General features: G+C 40.7%; 1 pseudogene; it reads right to left on the bottom strand.

The window, feature by feature from the left end:
* Positions 1-766: 766 nt before the first annotated feature.
* On the bottom strand, positions 767-9,549 carry LOC114054493 (annotated as a pseudogene).
* Between the last annotated feature and the right edge of the window lie 11,392 nt (positions 9,550-20,941).

The raw sequence follows: 20,941 nt of genomic DNA, 5'->3' as shown, positions 1-20,941 counted from the left end.
TGCTAAAATTTTAGTTAGTATTTCTATGCAGTGTTACCTATCTTTTTGCTTCAGTCACACATAAACACACAATCCTTTAGTCCTAAAAATTAAGTCAGTATAAATGTGGGGCCATATTAGTTTAGCTAGCTGCTGGATCAGACTAATATTCAACACTATTAAGTATAAGAACCATCTTAATATCAAAATTTTCTATACTCTACCACAAGCTGCTGTCTTCTGGCTTAAAATACTATTTGTGAATAGGAAGGAAAATTCTGTTACTAAGTATTTCTATTTCATTTTGTAGAATTCATGAGAAAAATATTGAATGATCTAACCTTGTCAATAATGAAGAGAGTTTAGGGGGAACCCACAAATTTTTTACACCAAAAATTCTGGGAAAATTGGGTTAGGCCATTCATGATGGGGCAGCAGAATTCATCATGGTAATAAATACATTTGTATACTGTAATCAAGTCTTCACTGCAAGCCATACTTGTAGTGATTTTTTAAACTTTTTGGCCATATTCCTTTTTAAAAAGAGAATGATACTTGAGGTCCAGCACCTTGAAAATGTTATGCTTTAGTAATAAGAAGTGTGCTTCTTGCAGATGAAAACCTGATTAAGAAAAAAGTATACATAATCTGATTAAACCATAGGAAACACACTAAGATTCCTCTCTACAGAACTGAAGTGGGGGATGAACAATGTGTTAAAAACACATAAAGGGATAAACTGATCAACAATTTTTTTTCATACAAGAAGATGAATAGAGTTGGAAGTTCAAACTGTATTTGCTATGTTGTAATCCCTGTCACCATTGGGCTGCAGTTGGACAACCACACTCTCTTGATTCACCTCATTTTCTGCATCGCTATTATCATTATCTTCATTGTCATCCTCCTCCTTATAGTCTGAAGACTGTCATGTTCTGATGAGAATGAATTTCTGATAAAGCCCCAAATGACTGGCCACTAACAGAAGCTAATAGTCTAAGTAAAGGGGTATGTTCTGAGACTTCATTCTCTTCTTGACTACTGTCTGTGTCAGAGTCTGAATCTCCTTGAGAAAGAACAACTTTCTGTTTACATTTTAGACAGGTTTTTTTGGTTTTAGTTAGCCAACGATCCACACACTTGCAGTGATATGCATATAAACAAGGAAGGATTTTGAGTTTGTCTCCATCTTCATATTCATCCAAGCAAATGGCACTTACATCATACTAATCTCCTTTCTTGAATTTATGTATAGGGAGTTTCTTAAGTTGATCTTTACTAAGTTGATTCCATCTTGCTTTGGGTCTGTCCTGCACAAATTTTGTGATCATGAAGATGACAATCAAGATCAGACATATGCCCACTATGATGAGGAATGGTATTAGGTAGCATTCTAGAGGAAGGCTAAACTCCAGAGTCAAAACAATATAGCCTCCTTTTTCATATGTGAATTCATCTTTAAGTGAATTAGCGGATGTCTTACCAATAAAGACAGAAGGAAGGTCGATCTTCTTTAAAATACTAATGTCGTTGGATCCCATGCTAATTAGGTCATCAGAATCAACAGTGTGTACTATGGCCACTTTATATCCTGCTTTCTATGCATGTAAAATCTTAATATCAAAATTACGATCAAGTCTTCTAATGAACACAATAAAGGCACTGGAAGAGTTGTCTTTGGGGGTGGAGGTGCTGTGGGTTCACAGGCATTATCTGGTTTTGAGTTTATCAGAAATGTCTTTAAACCTTCAGTTGGAAGTCTATACCGAATCTTGCTGGAAGGTCATCAAATGTCTGCGATACATTTTCAAAATTATATGCTAAAATGTCTGCCTCCACAGGCAGTAGGTTAAAGAATGCAAACAGCTGGATAGTCAAAATAGCATGTATCTGTGTGGCTGACATTAACATCCCTGAGGGAGAAGGGGCCAGTGGGGGGGGGGAGGTGGACCCTCCTGGCCAAGGGCAAATTCATCCCTCCTCTGTCACCTCCGGAGATTCTAAGCAGCGTTCAAGACCTGGGGGGCCCAACACAGTGACTTTTTTTTTAATTGTTTTTATTTGATTTTTTTTTGTGGGTCAAGACTTCCAGTTTTAGCACAACTTTGTTAAATGAAAACCTTGCAAACAAAAACTTAGCCAAACAAGAGCATAGCATCAATAAAAGCATTTAAAAGGGATAGAAAAGGAAATGGGTAATATTAGAAACATTCTCAACAACCATTCCCCAAATGAGTACATTTCAACTCTTTTCTTCTTCAATATAATGTGGAAAGGGATTTCCTCCTTCTCTGAGTTATTACCTACAAACAAGAGTGAACTGCAAGTGGGAACCCTGCCATTGGTAGCTTCTGGTTCTTACATTGCAGACTCCCCACATCACTTGACCAAAGCTCTCCACAGCCTCCCCGCTTGCTTGGCCAGCAGTCTGCCAAAGTGCCTGATTAGCTTAATTACTAGTTATCCAGAGTTGCCTCCTCTCCTGTTCCTGGAACTGAAAGCAAGAAGTATAACAAGCAAATGTCACTGTGTGGTAAGCTTTAGTCATTTGAAAACTTTCCCTCCCACCTTCAGAATTACAGCCATCCCCAGGGTGTGGCCATCCTTGCCAGATCCTCTCCTCCCACTCTGGAGGACCTGGAGGAGTGACTTTCTCTTTGCCCACATTTGCCCCGTTCCTTGTTAGAAGATTCTCAGAGAAACTTGCATTCTAAGTCATGCCTGAATATAGTTCAGCAAATTGTTTCTTAGCCTAGAACAAAGGAAGGAAAAACCCCAGACCCAGCTTAGTTCACCTTTTAGGGAGCTTATAAAGATTATTAATCAAAAACCATAATATTCTCTCTCACTTTCACCTCGTAGTCTCCAAGCCAGGATTAAATATTGGCTATGTTCGATTGAAGTACAGCTCTCTGACCTGCTTTTAATTCTGTTTGCTTTTAGATATTTACTGACATCCTCCATTACACTTTCCCTACACATGCAATTGATATGCATTCTCACATTACAAAGAAAACATAATCCATCATAGTTTTTATATGAGGCAAAATCAGGAAAAAGAAACAGCTTAAAGAAATAGAAAACATCATGTAGCATGCACCTACCCCCAAGAGAAGGGTGTACAGGGGTTTTAAGGAAGACTGGCACCTCTGGTGTGCAGGTTGCCAAGCCCTTTTCAAGGCTGCTTTCCACCTTTGGTGCCTATCTGCCACCTAATTCTCATCCATGGCTTTAAGAAGCTATAGCATGTGCAGCAGCTACACTCCAGTAAAACCATTTCAGCAGATGGGTTAAACTGGGTTGAGGGTAACAGATGGGCTTCAAAACCTATCAGTGAGTTAGAGCATGTGAGGACTTCTTCCGGCAGAATAGGAGGATGTGAACAATTTGTTCCAATAGGTCATAAAGGCAGCAGAAGCAGACTCTGTGGAGCACTTAGAGCTTAGGCATTGAAGACACCAAAGTCATCCACTGTATTCCAGGCCATTGTCATTTGTCTTGACTTTCATCTTGCCACTAGACTTAGATGACTCCGGAATAGAGTGAGGCCAATGACTTCACGCAACTCTGCCTCACTTAAATCCAATTTATGTGAGAGTCAAAAGACATCACCCATACCATTTTTACTTGCCTCAAAGTCCTATGGTGACTGGCAAGTGACAAAGAAGCAAATGCAGATACACGGCGAGCTGTACTCACACAGGAGGCCCAGGCCATAGGATCATCTTCCCATTGGACTGAAGCAGCAGTGGGATTCAGCAGCCCCCTGGGTGTCTGAGCAGTTTTTTTTATGGATGCCACTGCTCACCTCTTGGCATGAGGAATGGGCTAGAAAAGGTGCCCTAAAAATTGTCTGCATCACCTAACCTAACCCTGGCCTGCTTAGCGTGGCAGAGAGGATCGTACCCTGAGGCCAAAACACAGAACAATGAACAAAAATTTTGCAAAGATGATTCTGCTCACCATTGGCACATGGAATGTGCACAGGTTTATTTATGGACAACAAGAAATCCAGTAGACCTGGAAGACAAAAAAGTTCTTGTTGTAAGAGAACTCAGCAGGTATTTGATCAAAATAGCAGCCCTGAGTCAAATAAGGCTGGCAAATGAAGGCTAGCTTACCAAGGACAGAACTGGATACATTTTTTTTGGCGTTGTCCCAGTGATGGGCAGTGCTGTGAAACTGGTGTAGGTTTCACAATCAAATCTAATCTATTCAACCAGGTTGTACGCTTCCCAAAAGGCGTGAAACACAGGCTCATGACAATGACTTGCAGGAAAGCACCGTGCCACCATTATCAGTGTGTATGCTCCCACAGTGATGAACCCTGATGAGGTCAAAGAAAAATTTTATTTAGACCTGGACACTCTTATCATCAATATGCCGAAAGAGGACAAGCTTATAATTCTGAGTGACTTTAATACAAGAGTAGACATAGACTACCAGAAATTAATTGGAGATGAAGAATCAAATGACTCCAAGGCTGTTAAACCTAGGTGTTTAGAAGAATAGTGACTTCAAAAGAAATAGGGAAGTTAGGAAGAGGGATGGATTTAAAGGAAAAAATTAGTACTGTTTTGGACACATTGCATCTCAGATATCTATTGTAAAGGTCCAGTGGGCAAGTATTGATGTGGAACTGAAACCTAAGAGAAGAGGAAGGGCTAGAAGTATAAATCTTGTAGTCATCTGCCCTAGAGATAACACTTGAGCCTTATAGGAGCCGATGAGGTTGCTAACAACAGCAATAATAGTAGTGAGATAGTAGCAATAAGGACATGAGGTTGGAAAGATGGGCTGAATGCTTCTATAATGTGTTTTCAACAGATCATCATCAATCAATGCTGAAGCCATTGGCCATAAACCTCAGGTTGAAGTCAATCCCTCTCTAGCCAAACTTTCAACTGAAGAAGAGGTTTGGAATGCCGTTAGGCTCCTCTCACATGGCAGAGTGTAGTACTGATTCTATTCCAACAGAGATTTACAAAGCAGGAGGTCACTGGTCATTCAGAAGCTGACTGAAGTCTTCCAAGTTATATGGCAAGAGGAGGTTATCCCCTAGGACTTCAAGGATGCCTCCATTGTCCATCTCTCTAAAGGAAAAGGAAACATGCTGTCCTGTGACAATCACAGAGTGGTCTCTTTCTTAGTCATTGCTGGCAAGATTCTTGCCAGAGTCCTCCTTAATAGGCTGATCCTTCACATGGAAGATGGTCATCTACCCAAGAGCCAGTGTGGCTTCAGAAACGGTGGAGGAACAGTTGGTGTGGTGTTTGCTGCCCAACAACTCCAGGAGAAATGCCAGGAGGACTTTGATGCTGTCAGAAGAGCATGACAAAATTTGATTGCCTAGAGAACTTCATCAGTATTGTACACCAGCTCCATGACATCATGCTTGCACGGGTTCTGGATAAGGGACTGTACTCTCAAACTTTCCCAGTCACCAGTGGAATGAAACAGGGCTGTGTGCTTGCTCCCATGCTTTTCAGCATGATCTTTTCAGCCATATTGTAAGAGGTCTTCAATGAGGAATCTGGCATCAAGACAGCTATTGCACTAATGGTAAATTAATTACTTGAATAGGCTACAAGCCAAGACTAAAGTGGAGGAAGAGTTGGTGCTTGACTTTTTGCCCCCAGAAGATTACACTCTCAGTACAGTCTCTGAGGCTGAGATACAACAGAATATGGATCAATTCTCTGTTGCTTATGCTAATTTTGGCCTAACAATTAACACTAAGAAAATGCATGTGCTCCACTAGCCAGAACCACACCATCCATACACGTAACCTTCAGTTATAGCAAATGGAGAAATTTTGAATGCTGAGGATAAGTTCTGAGAAAAATTATTATTAATAACCAATGATTTGGGGAGATCCAGTTTCTCCTTTTTCTAAAGTCCTCATTTCAAAGCTCAGTCTCTGAAGGTCATTGCTGATAATGAGATTGAATTAACTTTCTCCTCAATCTTGGTTAGACCCCACCCAACCTTACAAGGAATTTAATCTAAGGTGGAGAAAACCATTGTGTTCTACACAGGTTTGGGTAGGGATAAATTCTTTAATTAGATTGCCCAAGGCTGGGCAATTTGGAAGTAAATGACATGATCAAAATCATATACCCCAGCTCCTCATTAGAATGGGTCCACCTCTGTCATAATATTCACTCTTCTCATTAATTGTTAACCAATAAGAGTTGATTGCCATCTGCTGGAACACCCACTTGTCTTGAAACATATAAGCCTAAAGAAGTGGCCATGATTCCTCTTTGATAGTGGAGAGAATGATGAGCCCTTTTTGTTAACCATTTCCTAGCCATGATTGATTAAATTGATTTTAATTTATCCAAAAACTCTGTCTCTCAGAATTACTTTTTACTCACTGCAGTTCACTTATCTTGGCAGTATACTTTCCAGGAATGTACACATAAATGATGAGGTTGATGCACAAATTGCCAGAGCTAGCTCAGTGTTTGGGAGGTTCCAAAGGAAAATGTGGAAGAATAAAGTTATTAGACTGCCTACCAAACTGAAGGTCTATAGAGCCATTGTGCTAACTTCCTTGTTGTATGTCTGTGAAACCTGGACAGTATACCAGCACCATGCCACGAAACTGAATGGCTTCCATGTGAATTGCCTTAGGAAGATTCTGAAGATCACTGGCAAGATACAGTGTGGGACACTGAGGACCTTTCTCAAGCTGAACTGCCAAGCATTCAAACCCTGCTGCAGAGAACACAACTGTGATAGAATGGCAAGTTGTCCGAATGCCAAAAGTACATTTGCCTAAAAGGCTATTTTATGGAGAACTCACACAAGGCAAGCGCTCACATGATGTCAAAAGAAGCAATCCAAGAACACTCTCAAGGTCTCTCTGAAGAACTCTGGAATCGATTGTGAGACAAGGGAAACACTGACCCAGGAGCACCCAGCACGATGTGCACATGTCAAAAAAAAGCACTATGCTCCATGACCAAAGCAGAATTGCAGTAGCTCAAAAGAAACTTGAGATGCACAAATTTAGAGACATCTCCATTGCAAATGTTCAAACGAACTATTTGTGCCCAGCCTGTGGTAGAGCCTTCTGACCTCGTGTTGGTCTGAACAGCCAGTCAGACACATTGCACCTTGACCCCAGCAGAGTGAAGTCATTTTGGTCTTCTTTCAGTAGGAAGGACAACAATCAACCAGCAAGAGATAAGAGGGAAGGATTTGGGAGAATTAAACCTTTCACAGTTTTTCCTTTCAAAGGTCACAGCCAGTATCCTCCCAGCCACCCAGAGTACTTTTGTCAGGGCAGAGTAACAAGCACTGGAAAGCTCTCACTGGATCAGCGCTCCATTGTTATTCTCTGTTCAAAGCATTAGCCATAGTGCTGCACTATACTCCAAACTTGAACCTCTCTTTTTTGTTTTTTGGCTAGGCAATGGGGTTAAGTGACTTGCTCAGGGTCACACAGCTAGTAAGTGTCGAGTGTCTGAGGTCACATTTGAACTCAGGTCCTCCTGACTCCAGGGCCAGTGGTCTATCCACTTCGCCACCTAGCGGCCTCACTTGAACCTCTTCTATTGCAGTCTTGTTCAAAAAGTCTTAGCTCAAGAACTTCAACCCTTATACAGTGTTCTCAGTACTCTTCGTCCCTTCCAGAGTAGAAAGAGAAAGCTGTATGTCTGAGATTAGCATTCCCAAAACTCACAAACATTTTTCTGAACCTTTTTCCCCACCTTTAATTCCACAGGCACAATGTGCAATGCCAGTGTTTCTGCTAAGCAATCTTTAAGCTATGACAATATGCTGCAGGAATTTGGCTCTCTGCCCTTGGGTTGCCAAAAGATACTTTGGGATACACCCAAGTCCTTTACCACTTAATTGTCCTTTTTATTTGATTCTTCCCAGAATTTCTATCTCTTCCTCAAGAACCCCCTCCACCAAGTGCCAGTCTCCTGGGAAATGAAGAACTGGAAACTTCTCCCAACGAATGATGCTTACGTGTAGACATTCTGGGAGACACAGTCAGAGGGCCACATCCCCACAAGGCGGCATTATTGGTGGTAGCAAGTGGTCCACATCATCGTTAGTCTCAATACGGTCATTTACAAGATGAACAATTTTGAGTTATTAGATGGCTAAAGCTGTCAAAACCAGTTTCTAGAAGACAGACACCGCCATTTTTCCTTCCATCAAGGTTGGTAAACCTGGAACCCTAACTAACTTCCTTGAAAGCTTTCACTCCAGCCTCATAGCAGTGATTGCTTTCAGAATGCAGGAAAATAGTCCTTTCCTAACTAACCTGCCTGCTCTTCAGGCTATTCATCTTAATCTTCTCTGTCAGTTTCATTCACGAATTGAGGCACAAGCTTCCTGCTGGTGCAAAGATAGCAGGGCTATGGCCGAATCCAGGCAATACTCTTCTTTCGCCTCTCCTTTTTCTTCCACAGACATGAGTCCTGTTTTCTTAAAGCCACCACCAATTGTTCTTTGAGGCTTTTCTCTCTTCCCAGGTACATTATAGAATAAGTCAGTTTCACCATATCACAGTAATTCTTCTCCATATCACAGTAATTCTCTGGCCTCCACTGCCTCAAGGCCAGGTATGGCACATTTCCACCTCTTCCAGGTTTCTCCAGGTACTCTTTTAGGGCTTGGGACATTTAGTATTCACCATTAAATCAAGACCCCACAAACTGGGTTCCTTTTATTTTAGGGGTCCAAGCAACCCAACTCCATTTAACTACTTAACAGTCAAATTACCTTTTACAAAAAGAATATTTACTTTAAAGGTATAGTCAGAAGAAACATAGAAACATTTCCTCCCAACACCTGAGGGCATAATTCTTCCTATATCTCCTTAGCCTATGGAAAAGGTGGGCAGCTAGGTGGCACAGTACATAGAGCGCTGGGCCTGGAATCAGAAAGACCTGAGTTCAAATCCAACCTCAGACATTTAATAGCTGTGTGATCCTGGACAAGTCATTTAACCCTAATTGCCTCAGTTTCCTCATCTATAAAATGAGCTGGAGAAGGAAATGGCAAACCACTTCAGTATCTTTGCCAAAAAACACCAAAAGGAGTCACAAAGAGTTGGATGTGACCAAAAATGACTAAACAACAACTATGGAATGGAGATTGGGAAATAGGTGCATTGTTTGACTCAGCTCCTACACAGCATTAGTCTCATCACATTCGAAGTCCAAAGTTCCTCTGGGCTCCCTGGCTTCTCAAGGAAGCCCTGGGCTGGTTGTGCCATCTGGCCTGGAATCCTGGGCTGAACAGTTCCAGAGCCTGGGGCTCCTCCCCCTGCATCTATAACTAAAGAAGACAATGAACAAAATCCGAAAGCCATTTCTTAGGCCTAACAGGAGCATTAGACGCCCTCAGGCTCTTTCCCAATTACTCCCTGATGCCACTGAGGGAATCAATGAGTCCTTCACTCCCGAGTCTTCCACCCCTAGAAGAGAAAGCAAAGACATAAAGACAGTCAATTCTGGCTACATAGCCAATGGAAAGAGGCTGCTCCCACCCACATGGTCGCTCAGCAAAGAATGTCTTCTCCCAGTAGCAGGTCCCTGGCATTGATCAGTGAGTGACTCCATCTTAGAAATCTAAACATGTGCCAAAGCTCTGTTCTATCCATTTGCTTCCTCTCCCTAAAGCAAGCACTTAGTTTAAGATCTAGATGTGAGAAAATTGGAACACTAATGTATTGTTGGTGGAGTTGTGAAGTGATCCAACCATTCTGGAGAGCAATTTGGAACTATGCCCGAAAGGCTATAAAACTGTGCATACCTTTTGATCCAGCAATAACACTACTAGGTCTGTATCCCAAAGAGATCATAAAAAAGTTAAAGGACCTACATATAAAAAAAATTTATAGCAGCTCTTTTTGTGATGGCAAAGAATTGGAAATTGAGGGGATGCCCATTAATTGGGGAATGGATGAACAAGTTGTGGTATATGAATGTAATGGAATACTATTGTTCTATAAGAAATGATGAACAGGTAGATTTCAGAAAAACCTGAAAAGATTTATATTAACTGATGCTGAGTGAAGTGAGCAGAACCAGGAGAACATTATACATAGTAACAGCCACACTGTGTGATGAACAACTTTTAGCACTTCTCAGCAATACAATGATCCAAGACAATTTCAAAAGACGCATGATGGAAAATGCTATCCACATCCAGAGAAAGAGCTATGGAGTCTGAATGCAAATCGAAGTCTACTATTTTCTCTCTCTTTTTTTGTTTTTGTTTTTTCTTTCTCATGGTTTTTCCTTTTGTTCTGATTCTGCTTTCACAACATGGCTAATGTGGAAATATGTTTAGTATCAATGTTCATGTATAGCTTATATGAGAATGTTTGTCATCTTGGGGAGGGGGGAGGAGAGAGAGGGAGGGAGAAAAAAATTTGGAACTCAAAATCTTATAAAAGTGAATGTTGAGAACTATCTCTACATGTAATTGGAAAAAATAAAATACTATTGGGGGAAAAGTAAAAAATAAAAAATAAAGAGATAATGTGAAAAAAGATCTTCCAAGTGTTTATAGACCACTGAGAAAGAGATTGAAGACAAAAGACAATGTTACAAGATGTCTTTAAAGTATTGAAATAATAGCTCACTTTTAAGTAATCTTTTGCAGTTTGTAATAATAATAATTACAATAATAGCTAACATTTATATAGCACTTACTATGTGCTATGCTAAGCACTTTTTACACTTATTATCCCATTTGACCCTCACAACCACCCTAGGAGATAGAAACTGTCAAACCCTGAAAAATAAATAATGAAAGAGTCACAGAAGTCATGCAACCACTGTTAACCCTGAAAAATACCAAATAGCTCAGAGGTAAAACCCCAACTGTTACTCTGAAAAACAAAATACAATAAAATAAAAGCAAAGAGCTAACGGTGGTTATAAGCAAAAAACATTTTCTAGGGGCAGCTAGTTGGCACAGTGGATAGAGCACTAGCCCTGGAGGCAGGAGGACCTAAGTTCAAATCTGACCTCAGACACATAACACTCACTAGCTGTGTGACTCTGGGCAAGTCACTTAACCCCAATTACCTCATAGTAAGAAAAAGAAATAAATAAATAAAATTGGGGCAGCTAGGTGGCGCAGTAGAGAGAGCGCCGGCCTTGAAGTCAGGAGGACCCAAGTTCAAATCTGACCTCAGATCAAACACTCGGCACTTACTAGCTATGGGACCCTGGGCAAGTCACTTAACCCAAATTGCCTAAAAAGAAAAAAAAGAGAGAAAAAAAACCATTCTTTATTCAGAATCAGTGTGGCATAGCGTAGCAACGGTGGTGAGGCATACAAGCAACAGTGAGGCAAGGTTGTCTAGTGACGATAAGGTCATTCATAGCAGGGCTTCACGTGTGGGCTTTCTGGTCCTTGCCTGAGCTCAGGGACCATCAGTTCTGCGATTTAGCTGCAGCAGAATTCATCCAGAGGGTGAGCGCAAAGGATTATTGTTATGCCAGGCTCAGAGCACAGCTTGCTTGTCTCCTAATACTAAAAGGAGAAGAGTGAAAAGAGACGGGTGGTCTTGGCATGGGGACCCTGAGGCTATTATTTCATCCCTATTTTACAGTTGGAGAAACTGAGGGAAACAGGTTAGGTGACTTGCCTAGGATCACACAGCTAGTAAGTGTATGAAGCCAAATTTGAACTCAGGTCTTCCTGACTTGAAGCTTAGTGCTCTATCCACTGTGCCATCTAGTCTATGTGCCGGCACTTTCCTTTCAGCAATCTGGGGACTCAGGGTGGGAGAGGAAGGGAGGAATTGTTTCCTTTTTTTTTTTTTAATGGAAGTGAGAACCAAATCTGTTTTTTCATTTCATTGTTATAAGAACTCCCTCTGACGATATTCTACCAGGAAAGATCTCCTGTTCTGCCACTCGGTCCCAGAGACTTGCTTGGGACATTGAGAGGATATGGGAGTTAACAGCCAGTATGTGTCAGAGGATGGACTTAATCACAAGTTCTCCTGACTCCAGAGTCAGTGCTCTACCCCACTACACACTCTCATGCCCATTTTACAAATGAGGCAGCTGATATTTAGAGAAGGGAAGTGATTTGGCCAAAGTCACACAGCTCATCGGTATCAGAAGTGAGACTGGAACCCAAGTCTTTAGGATTCTTCTTCCAAGCCTGGAACATATTCTAATATCCCAAAGTCTTCCAGCTTCTAAGGATCAATCTTATTCATTAGAATCCAGGGCCTTTACTGCTCATGATTCTTAGGAAGAGAGCAGGGTGTGCAGGTTTGTTTTTTTTCTTCAAATTTTTTCAAATTTATTTATTTAGTGTTTTATTTTTCCTGTTACATGTAAAAACAACTTTTTTTTTTGCTTTTTGGTGAGGTAATTGGGGTTAAGTGACTTGCCCAGGGTCACACAGCTAGTAAGAGTTAAGTGTCTAAGGTCGGATTTGAATTCAGGTCCTCCTGACTCCAACGCTTGGAGTTCTATCTATTGGACCACTTAGCTGTCCCTGAAAACAATTTTTAACATTTGTTCTTAAGACTTGGAGTTCCAAATTATATCCCTTCCACTCTCCCCAACCCCCCTCATTCAGAAGGCAAGCAATTTGATATAGGTTATACATGTGTAGTCATGCAAAACATTTCCATAATAGTCATGTTGTGAAAGAAAACAGACAAAAAAAAAATTCAAGAGAAATAAAGTAAAAAAAAAGTATGCTTCAAAAGAACCATCAGTTCTTTCTGTGGAGATGGGATAGCATTTTTTATCATAAGTCCTTTGGAGTTGTCTTGAATAGTTGTATTGCTGAGAATAGCTAAATCATTCACAACTGACCATCTTACAATATTGCTGTTACTTTGTACACCTGGGCCATCTCCAGTCCTCCTGATCTATATCTTGCCACTGGATCCAGATGGCTCTGGAGGAGAAAGTGAGGTTAGTGACTTTGCACAGCCTTCCTTCACTAATATCCAATTCACTTTGCAAGTCATGGTACCATCTTCCTGATGTCATGTTCATCTTCGAGAACAAAAGACAAACCACACAAACACGACACAAACCACAATACTTTGTACACAGTACATTTCACTTTTCATCAGCTCATGTAACTCTTTCCAGGTTTTTCTGAGAGCATCCTGCTTATCATTTCTTATAGCACAATAGGATTCCATCATAATCACATACCACAATTTGTTCAGTCATTCCCCAACTGATGGGCATCCCCTCAATTTCTAATCCTTTGCCCCCATAAAAGAGCCACTATAAATATTTTTGTACATATACATCCCTTTCCTTTTTGTTTTTTATCTCTTTTGGAATACAGAGACCTTGTAGTGGTATTGCTAGGTCAAAGGATATATGCATGGTTTCATAGCCTTTTGGGCATAGCTCCAAATTGCTCTACAGAATGGTTGAATCAGTTCACAATTCCAATAACAGTTCATTAATGTCTCATTTTCCCACATCCCCTCCAACATTTGCCATCTAACTCCTCTGTCCTATTAGATAATCTAATAAGTATGAAGTAGTACTCAGAATTATTTTAATTTGCATTTCTCCAATCACTAGTGGGTTAAAATATTTTTTCATATGGCTATAGATAGCTTTGATTACTTCATCTGAAAACTGATCATATCTTTTGATCATTTATCAATTGGGGAATGGCATTAATTTTTTAAAAATTTGATGCAGTTCTCTATATGTTTGAGAAATGAGACCTTTATCAGAGAAACTTGCTTCAATTTTTTTTCACAGTTACTATTGCTAATTGGATTTCCCTTTATCCTATCCTCCCTTTATTCTGTTCTTTCTCTCCTTTCGCCCTGTCCCTCTTCAAAAGTGTTTTGTTTCTGACTCCCCCTTCCCCAATCTGCCCTCCCTTCTATCACCACCTCCCTTCTCTTATCCCCTTCCCCTCCTACTTTCCTATTATACCCAATTGAGTATATGTTATTCCCTCTTTGAGCCAATTCTGATGAGAGGTTCACTCCCTCCCTCTCATCTCCCCGCTCTTTTCCTCCACTGTAAAAGCTTTTTCTTGCCTTTTTTGTGTGAGATAATTTACCCCATTCTACCTGTCCCTTTCTCTTTTGCCTAGCACATTCCTCTCTCACCCCTTAATTTTTATTTTTTAGATATCATCCCTTTGTATTCAAGTCACATCTGTGCCCTGTGTCTATATATACTCCTTCTAACTACCCTAATAATGAGAAAGGTCTTATGAGTTACAAATATCGTCTTCCCATGTCAACAGTCAACTTTATTAAGTCCCTTAAGATTTCCCTTTCCTGTTTACCTTTTTATACTTCTCTTGAGTCTCGTATTTGAAAGTCAAATTTTCTATTCAGTTCTGGTCTTTTCCACAGGAATGTTTGAAAGTCCTCTATTTCATTGAATGTCTATCTTTTCCCCTGAAGGAGTATACTCAGTTTTTCTGGGTAGGTGATTCTTGGTTGTAATCCTAGCTCCTTTGCCCTCTGGAATACCATATTCCAAGCCCTACAATCCCTTAATGTAGAAGCTGCTAAATCTTGTGTTATCCTGATTATGGTTCCACAATACTTCAATTGTTTCTTTCTGGTTGCTTGCAATATTTTCTCCTTGATCTGGGAACCCTGGAATTTGGCTATAATATTCCTGGCAAATATTCTCATAAAGTCATTAGCTTCCATTTGTCAAGTCCAATTTTTAAGGAATTATTTTCTTCAGTGAGCTCTTGTACTTTCTTTTTCATTTGGTCAGTTCTGCCTTTTAAGGCATTCTTCTCCTCATGGACTTTTTGGACCTCTTTTACCATTTGGCCTAGTCCGGGGGTTTTTTGGGTTTCTTTTTTGTTTTGTTTTGTTTGGGCTTTTGTTTTGTTTTGGGTAGGCAATTGGGGTTAAGTGACTTGCCCAGAGTCACACAGCTAGTAAGTGTTATGTGTCTGAGGCCAGATTTGAACTCAGGTCCTCCTGACTCCAGGGCCAGTGCTCTATCCACTGTAACACCTAGCTTCCCCCTAGTCTGTTTTTTAAGATGTTATTTTCTTCAGTATTTTTTTGTCTCCTTTACCAAGCTGTTGACTCGTTTTTCATTATTTTCTTGCATCACTCTCATTTCTCTTCCCAATTTTTCCTCTACCTCTCTTATTTGATTTTCAAAATCTTTTTTGCGCTCTTTCATGGCCTGAGACCAATTCATGTTTTTCTTGGAGGCTTTGGATGTAAGAGCTTTGACTTTGTTGTCTTCTTCTGAGTGTGTGTTTTGATCTTCCTTGTCACCATAATAACTTTCTGTGGTCAGAATTTTTTTCTATTGTTTGTTTATTTTCCCAGCCAATCACTTTACTTTTAACTCTTTGTTAAAGTAGGGCTCTGCTTCCAGGGTGGAGGGTGCACTGTCCCAAGCTTCAGGGGTTTTATGTAGCTGTTTTCAGAGATACTTCTAGGGATCTATGAGTTTTCAGTTCTTCCAAGGTGGTATGATCTAAGGAGAGATGTTTACTCCTCTCCTAGCCTGTGCTCTGGTCTGTGAGTGATCACAAGCGCTCTTTTCTGCCCTGGAACTGTGAGGAGGGTCTCCCCCCTCCACTGTGGCTGCAAGCTCTGCTATGCTATTGCTCCTCCTTACCATGGGACTGCCACCCAGGACTACAGCCCAGATCCAAGTTTGTACAAAGCAACAGAGTTCTGCCTCAGTGATAGCAGAGAGACCCTTGTAATCTCCTTCTGACCAGTTTTTTTACCCTCTTACATCTGTGGGTTGAGAGCTACAGAAGCAGTCACTGCCTCTGCTGATTCAGTCACTCCCAAGGCCTGCTCCTGGTTTGCTGGGGCAGGGGCTGTGCGGCTTGCGCTTGACTGTGCTCCACTCTCACCCAGGAGCAACAGACCTTTCCTGCTGACATTCTAGGTTGTCTTTGGTGTCTGTGGGCTGAGAGGCCTGGAAACCGCCACTGCTGCCAGTGATTCAGTCACCCTGTGGCCTGCTGTGGATTTGCTTGAGCCAGGTCTGTGCTGGCGGTAGCCTGCACTAGACTGAGCTCCTCTTTCACTCTGGTGTAACAGACCTTTCCTGCCCACTTTCCAAGTTGTCTTGGGCTGGAAATTTATTTCACTCCACCTTTTTTATTGGTTCTGCTGCTCTAGAACTTGTTTAGAATAACTTTTTAAAGGTATTTGAAAGGGTTTGGGGGAGAGTTCAGGCAAGTCCCTGCCTTTACTTCGCCATCTTGGCTCCGCCCCCCCCCCCCCCCCCGCCCCGACTTGTGCAGGCATTAATGGTGGGTGTTTGGGTACATAGAGGGCTCTAGAAAGGTTAGTATCTCAAGTGAATCTTCAAGAGGGTCACCAATATCTTCTTGTTTTACACAGGAGGAGAATTTTAAGTGAGTGACTGACATTGACTCCCTTACGACTAACATTTTTCAGGTTCTTTCCCCACCACTTGTTGTTCTAATGTTCTAATGTTCTAATGACTTTGGGATCAGGAACCCACCCTTGTCAACTGACCTGTTCAAATGCTTAAAAATCAAAGTCAGTTTCTGTGTAACAGCCACATTTGGATCTCTACAGCTTGGCCCTCGACTCTTCATTAAGATTGGCCATGTCAAACCCATTAGTAGCTATCAATAAAGCACCAACCCCACAAGTAATATCCAAGATTTCAAATGACCAAATAATAAGACCTTTCTCTGCCAAATGCTATTCTCCAGTGAATAATTTTCTGCTTTAGAAAAGCAAAGGGGAGGCTTTTTGTTTTATTTTGAGAGGTGATGGGCTAAATATGCATTATGAGACACACGTTTTTAGACATGGCCAATGTGGAAACTCATTTGCTTATCTATATATATGTACACATATTTATATATATTTGTATTTTGTATAACACAAATATGTATATAACACATGTGTGCATATATGTATATGTGTGTAATACGCATATATATTATATGTTATACGGTAGTTTTTCTCTAAAACCAAAATATTCCAACACTCTATTAACACAGCTCTGAGGAATGACCTCATTGGAAATGTTGTGGTTACAAAGAATCTTTGAACACATCCAACAAATGTTTATCAACCTCCTGCTATAAACAGGTTAATGAACATATGAAGATGTAAGAATTATAATCTCTCTCCTCAGAGATTATGGTCCAATGTGCAGAGGTGAAATGACATGTACCCAAATAAGTATAACACAAAGAAATAGATTCAAAGAAGGAACAGGCAAGTATTATGAGATATAGCACCTGGGGTCCCCCATGCACATCTGGGACCCACAGAAAATCAACCCAAAGTTCAAGGTATTTGGTGAGGTAGCAGTCAATTAGCCAATAAACATTTATTAAGAACCCATAGCACCCATTCACAGTTATTTGTTTATGAACCCCAACTGATATGTTCACTTTCACCATCCAGTGGACACACTAGTTCAAAACAAAAAAGCATTTCAGCAAATAGCATCACAAATAAAGGACAAGAAAATGGCACCCAAAAGCCATCTACGGTCGTTGCCTCCACTTCCTCCAAATAGCTAGTAAGTATCTGAGGCCAAATTTGAATTCAGGAAGACTCATCTTCCTGACTCCAGGCCAGGCACTCTATCCATTGTGCCACCTAGCTGCCCTACTCTTTACTGCAATTACAGGGAAGTGACAACAGGAGGCTGAAATTTAGAATTCTCTCCCCAAAGAGTAAGTTCAAGAGTAAAAAAGTACTTTAAAATCCCTCACTGAACCCAATGCTTTGTGATCTGGCTTTCAGCCACTCCAGTGTTCTCAGTTGTCTCTTTATTGTTAAACACATACAAAGGCCTTTTCTTCTTGAAAGGCCCAGTCTTCTTGATCTGTCTGCATCATTTGACTGCCTCTTCCTTCCAGATTTTCTTTCCTCGCTGGATTTTCATGACATCATTCTTGTTCTCCTGCTATATGTCAGACTATTCCTTTTCAGCCTCCTCTGCAGGACCGTAAGCTATGTCCATCTCCTAAGTGTTGTTGTGGCCCAGAGTTCTGTCCTAGGCCCTCTTCTTTTGCTTTAATCTTTTTCTTTTGTCAAATAAGATAATGAATGTAAAGAGCTTTCTAATTGTAAAGTGCAGTATAAATATGAGCATATACTATTATTGCTGTATTAGCAACCTCATCAGCTCCTATAGGCTTAGGTATCATCTCTAGTGCAGATGACTACAAAATTGACACATCTAGACCTTATTCTTCTCTTGGGTTTCAGTTTCACATCAACATTTGCCTACTGGACACTTACAATAGGCATCTGAGATGCAATATGTCCAAAACAGGACTAGTTTTTCCCTTCAAATCCATCCCCCTTCCTAACTTCCCTATTTCTTTTGAGGTCACAATTCTTCTAAACACCTAGGCTTAACAGCCTTGGAGTCCTTTGACCCTCCATCTCCAATTAATTGCTGACTCTTTCGGGCTTTGTCTTCAAAGACATATATCCCATTTGTCCCTTTCTACTCACATAGTCACCCCCTCATCCAGGCTCTCATGTCATCCCCTAGACCAGGGGTGGGGAATCTGTGGCCACATGCGGCATTGAGGCCGCAGGTTCCCCACCCCGACTTAGACTATTTCTACAGCCTCCGAATTGGTCTTCCTACTTCCCATTGCTCCCTTTGTCAAGCTGTCCTCCTCCCTGCTACCAAATTGACATTCCTAAAATATGAGACTAAACAGGTTACCCCAGCCCATTCCTTCCCCCTGGATTGCTTCAGTGGCTATTAGCTCCAAAAAAAAATACAAACTGCTCTAGTATTTAAAATACTTCACAATCTGACCGCAGTCTCCCTCTTCTGACTTATTTCATTTTCTTCTCCATGAAACACATTAGATTCCATCTATTCTGGCCTAACTCCTATTTCTTATATGTAACATTCCAACTCAAACCTTTCCATAGGCTGTCTGCCATGTCTTGGCAAGGAGAAGAGCCATGATAACGTCCTCAGAAACTGAATAAAAGGAGGGGAGAATAAGTGATAATGTGGAGGGATTTTAAAGTACTTTTTTACTCTTGAACTTACTCTTTGGGGAGAGAATTCTAAATTTCAGCCTCCTGTTATCACTTCCCTGTAATTGCAGTAAAGAGTAGGGCAGCTAGGTGGCACAATGGATAGAGTGCCTGGCCTGGAGTCAGGAAGATGAGTCTTCCTGAATTCAAATTTGGCCTCAGATACTTACTAGCTGTGTGACCCTGGGCAAGTCACTTAACTCTCTTTGCCTCAGTTTCCTCATCTGTAAAATGAACTGGAGAAGGAAGTGGCAAACCACTCCAGTATCCTTGCCAAGAAAATCCCAAATGGGGTCACAAAGAGTCAGACATGACTGAAACAACTCAACAACAACAACGAACAACAAAGTCTTGTTCCTGAGTATAATTCTCTACGTTAGTAATTTTTTTTTTTCCTTAAAAAGAGGTAGTTGCTGTGGGAGTGAATGAGATTGCCAAGAAAATGCAATTATAGAGAAAGAAAAGTTGGGAGATAGAGAAGCATATTATGATATATAGCCTAGATTTTCTCAATAAATTAGGAGGTGAGGTTCTCCATTAAGAAAGAAAGTTTCAGGGGGCAGCTAGGTGGCGCAGTGGATAGAGTACCAGCCCTGAAGTCAGGAGGACCTGAGTTCAAATCCAGCCTCAGACACAAAACACTCACTAGCTGTGTGACTCTGAGCAAATCACTTAAGCCCATTGCCTAGCAAAAAAAAAAAAAGAAAAAGAAAAGAAAAAGAAAAGAAAGGTTTGAGGAAGATATTGAAGGCCTGACAAGAGAAAAGTTTTGAAACAGATACTTTAGATATTGTAATAGAGATTCAATCGGGGAAGAATAAAAGGATTGCTATGAAGCAGTGAGGGTTCAGTTGAATTTAGATTATATGACATAGTTGCATTACATCCTCCCATAGCAAAAGAGTAGGAACAGTAAAGGCTAATGATGGGGGTTGTCCAAGGCTGAGAACTGTAGTGTGGATGTTAAAAGAACACGAGGTGGGGAAGGTCATAAACAACACACTGCTAAGTATGCAGTGGGTAGAGGACCGGGCTTGAAGTCAGGAAGACCAGAGTTCAAATTTAGCCTCAGATACTTACAAGCTGTGTGATGCTGAGCAAGTCACTTAAACTCTTTGCCTCAGTTTCCTCTTCTGTAAAATGGGAATGATAATAACACCTACCTCCCAGAGCTGTTATGAAGGTCAAATGAGATAATCTTTGTAAAGTGCTTAGCTCAGTGGCTGGCACATAACAAGTGCTTAATAATTGCTTGTTCCCTTTCCCTTACTACTGAACTGATCAACTGGTCAAGCTAATGAAAGGACGAAAAAGAGCAAATCAGGGCTGATAAACTGGATATATAATGAAAGATAAGAGAAATTAGAGATCACAGTGAGGCAAAATAATGGCTTTAGAAGGAATAAGGCAAAGGGAGAGATGGAACGACAGATGATTATTAATTCAAATTTTGCTTAGTAGATAGTAGAAAGCCATTAAAGATTTTAGAAGAGAGAAGTGATGTGTTTGTGCATAAAAAGATTATTCTGGATTATCCAATCCATTAAAAATTGATTGATAGAGTATAGAGGCAGAAAAAACATGTTAGAAAGATGTTGCAATCATCCAGATGCATGGGAATGAAAGCTTGTGGTTAGGTATTAATCATTAACCTGACAAGAAGGGACAGATCCCAGAGATATGGCAGAAATAGAATTGGTAGGAATTTCCAAATGATTAGATATGAGGGTCAAGGGAGAGGAAAGGCAAAGATTGCTTCAAGATTCTATACTTGGGAGACCTCTCTTCCATGGATAATAATTTTCTTCTTAAGGAAACCTAAGGAAGATTCTCTCCAAGTTTTTCCCTATCATAAATCAATACAGCCTTGAAGGAATCCCTTTTCAGGCCTCAGACTAGATGAATGGTGATAACTTCAATAGTAATAGGAGGAGAAGGAAGTTTGGGGGGAAAGATAAT

The sequence above is a fragment of the Vombatus ursinus genome, unplaced genomic scaffold (assembly GCF_900497805.2).
Source record: "Vombatus ursinus unplaced genomic scaffold, bare-nosed wombat genome assembly UNPS02014813.1, whole genome shotgun sequence".
Taxonomy (NCBI): Eukaryota; Metazoa; Chordata; class Mammalia; order Diprotodontia; family Vombatidae; genus Vombatus; species Vombatus ursinus.
Note: the sequence above shows the minus strand (reverse complement) of the source record. Positions and strands in the feature narration are given on the sequence as shown.